The sequence below is a fragment of the Marmota monax genome, unplaced genomic scaffold (assembly GCF_021218885.2).
Source record: "Marmota monax isolate L192 unplaced genomic scaffold, Marmota_monax_Labrador192_F-V1.1 WCK01_AAM20220418_F8-fsc00291, whole genome shotgun sequence".
Classification (NCBI taxonomy): Eukaryota; Metazoa; Chordata; class Mammalia; order Rodentia; family Sciuridae; genus Marmota; species Marmota monax.
The window spans coordinates 661,169-665,059 of record NW_026693329.1 but is presented as its reverse complement, the minus strand read 5'-3'; positions in this window follow the sequence as shown (position 1 = coordinate 665,059).

The following is a 3,891-nucleotide window of genomic DNA, read 5'->3' as shown; positions in this document are numbered from 1 at the left end:
GCGAGAGAGAGCAGCTCATGCCCAGAGGAGTTTGAGTGACAGCCACAGCACACACTGGACTAGTTACCAGAAACACAGAGGCCAGTGTCAGGGGAATGGCACTAAGTGCCGAAAGGAAAACCAGACCAACCAAGAATCCCAAACCCAGCAAACTGGGCTTCAGAAATGAAGAGGAAATAAAGATACTCCCAGATCAAAAAGGATTTGTTGGTGGCAGACGAGAAATACCAATCAAACTCCTTCTGGCTGAGGAGGAGGGAGTTTGATAGGTGTTTATCAACTCAGAGTCACAGGAGGAAATGAGAGATTTTACAATGTGTGTGTTATCTTTCCTTCTCTTCATTTCCTTAGAACACGTAAACTGGTTTAACAATGCAACTATATTGTTGGGTCAACATATGTAGATATAATGTACACATGTATGAATACATTACATATGTCAGAAAGTAGGGAAGAGGAACTGGGGATATATTAATATATAATATATATATATATAAAATTTATAATAAATTGCTGTATTTTCCAGAATTAAGTCAGTGTTCTAGTCTGTTCTCTGTGACTGTAATGATAGGTGAAAAGAAGTCTATTTAGCTCACAATTTGGGGGGCCAACAGTATGGTGCTGGTGCTGGCTCTGGTAAGCACCCCCTGGCTGACAGTGGATGGCATCATGGTGGGAGCAGGTGCGGGAAGGAGAGATCATGTGGTGAGACAGGAAGGGCCAGTAGTGACCACTCACTAGGCCCCACCTCTTAAAGGGCCCATCACCTCCCGACCTGTCCACACTGAGGACCAAGCTCCGACCATCCCACACTCCAACCGTTTCCGGACCACCGCAGTCAGCATCAGCCTGAACTAGATGGTGGTAAACTGAAGACACAGGCTGTGACCTCCGGAGCAACCACTAAAAAATACTTTTTAAAAATGGCTTAAAATTCAGAAATTAATGGACTGGGATTGTGGCTCAGCGGTAGAGTGCTCACCTAGCACGGGCGGGACCCGGGTTCGATCCTCAGCACCACATAAAAATGAAGGCATTGTGTTGTGTCCATCTACACCTAAAGAATAAATGTTAAAAAAATCATAAATTAAAACCACACACTTTTAAATATTTGCTCAACAAAGAGGTGGACAGAGAAAGGAACAGAAAGACATGAGACACATTATCAATGTAATGCCACTAAATTGTTCATTAAAATGGTTAAGATATCAAATCTTATGTTTCCCCAATTAAAAAAAAAACTTTTTTAATTAAATGCAGACACACTGAGAACTCTAAATCAAAATAGAGAGATTGTCAGGATCTTTTATCCTGACAGGACCTGATCCACACGTGCTGTCCCCCTAGAGTCAAAGACACCAGTAGGAGGGGGGACAATGAGACGCCATGCAGACAGCAACCACAAGTGCCCAGCTGGCTGGATGGCACCAGGTAGACAGACCAGGACCAGGAATGTCACCAGAGGCAAAAAGAGCAGCTCACAATGATGAAGGTGAAAGCTGATCTGCCAGGAGGACAAGGAGATGTGACAACTCGGTGTTCCCTCCCTGCAGTCGAGGGAACAGGAAAAGGACCCTGGGAGGAGCCTGGGGAAACTGAGCCAACTTCCTGGTTTGATGACTGCACCGTGGTTTTGCACCGTGCTGACATCAGGGGAAGCCACCTGAAGAGCACACAGCACTCTCTCCCAGTGTTTAAGTCTATGGTCCAAATAAAGAGCCAGAGTTGGGCAAGGATTCAGGAGATGTGAAGCCAGATGCAGTGGCACCTGTCTGTGATCCCAGTGACTCAGGAGGCTCAAGGGTCCCAGGTTTGAAGCCAGTCTCAGCAACTTAGGGAGACCTTAAGCAACTGTTTCAAAGTAACAAGGGCTGGGAATGCGGACCAGTGGTAGAGCACCCCTAGGTTCAATCCCTGGTACCAAAAAAAAGAGAGAGAGATGTTAGACGTCACTAATTTGTCATTGAGACTTACTCCTTGGCATAGAATCTGAAGAATCACGAATCGATATATTCAGGAAAGATGCTTGAGTGATTTTCTTAGACCATGTTCTCTAGCTATAGGAGAATACTGAGACTGAGACAGATTTATGGGAAAAGGGTTTTTATTTTATTTACTTAATTTGCTTATTTAGAGCTCACCATTCCAGAGGCTGGGAAGTCCAGGAGCATGGCTGAAGTCCAGGCTTTCATACTTCCTCATGACATGATGGAGATGTGGAGGAAGAAGCAAGAGGCTGAGGAAGCCAAACCTGCTTTTGTAATGATTTGCTTCCTAAGAACTCTCACTGCTTCCAGAAAGGCATGCATCCCTGTCAGCCACCCAGTGACCTCATCCATTTCTGTTAGTCAGCTTTCTGTTACTATAATAAAATGCCTGAGATAATCAACAGGTAGAAAAGGTTTATTATGATTCACAGTTTGGGAGGTTCCAGTTCATGATCGGTTGCCCTGTTTTGAACTGTGGCAAGGCAGCACATCACGTGTGTGGTGGAACGAAACTACACATCTTGCCTAGGGAGGAAAAGGAGCGAGGAGGAGGCTGGGCCCCATGATCCCCTTCAAGGACATGCCCCCCCACCCATGACCTAATGACCTCCCCGAGACCCCACCTCTTAAAGGTTTTACCATCTCCCAACATCACACCATCGGGACCAAGTCTTGAACACACGGACCTTGGGGGGACATTCGTGACCCAAACTGCAGCAAACCCTGCCTGCTAACATCACCACAATGACAATCCAATTTCAACATGGGTTTCAGAGGGGTCAAACCACATAGTCAAACAGCAGCAGTGATCACCCAGGACTGTGAATCAGATCGCCTGTTCTTGGGATCTCCAAGGTGACTAGGGAATGGAGGGTTGGTATCTCATACATAGTAACGGGAACCCAAGGGAAGGCTCAAGGCCTGGACTGTTGGGGTTTTTTTCCGTACTCGGGCTTGAACCCAGGGGTGCTCTTACCACTGCTACACCCTCAGCCCCTTTTATTTTTTATTTTGATGCAGGGTCTTGCTGTGTTGTCCAGCCTGGCTCGAACCTGGGTTGCTGGGATTACAGGCGTGTGGCACGGGCCTCCTCTGTGCCCACTCCTGCAGTTAAGTTTTAGCATATTGGAAATTTACACCCCTCCTTCCCTCCTGTGAGATTGATGTAAAGCTCATTTATGTCCACTTCCTACTGAGCCAGATGGACTCAGCCACGAGACTGGCAGAAAATTGACACAGACGTCGTTTGAACAAAGGTTACTGTTCCCAAGGACACCGTAAAAAGAGAGAAATTCACACCCAGAGATGCAAGAAGAGCAGGCAGTCACCTCTCCCTGCATCACCTTGAGCCACCCAGGCCAGAGGGGCCTCCCATTCCAAGGTGCTCCAAGTGGACCTCAGTGTGCAGGGCTGCCGCCGTCAGGCAGCTCTGTTCCATCCCGTGCCTCCTCTCAAATGGAGACACCTGCCAACATTCTCGAGGCTGAGCCATTTCCCAAAGTTGGAGAAAATGCTAGGTGCACACGATGTCGACACTCCATGACCTTCCTCCTCCTCAGCTCCACAACTAACCTGAGAAGACTGACCAAGATCACTGAAGCTTAGACCTTCACAGGCCCAAAAACTGACCACTCGCGGGTGTCACCTGAACCGTGACATGGTCACATGTCATGCAGCAACACTTTAGTCAATGCTGGTCAACAGATACAATGGTGGTCCCCTAGCATTACCCCACTGTAGCCACCTGAGTCTTGGTGAGAACACTGTTATGGTCACAGCACAGAGCTGCCTAACCTCCCGCGTCCTAGCCCTTGTCTCATCCGGGGCACACTGCAGTACTGCCTGTGCTGAGCACAAGTGAATATCAGCTGTTATTTCACCAATAAAACCATGTAGGCAACAG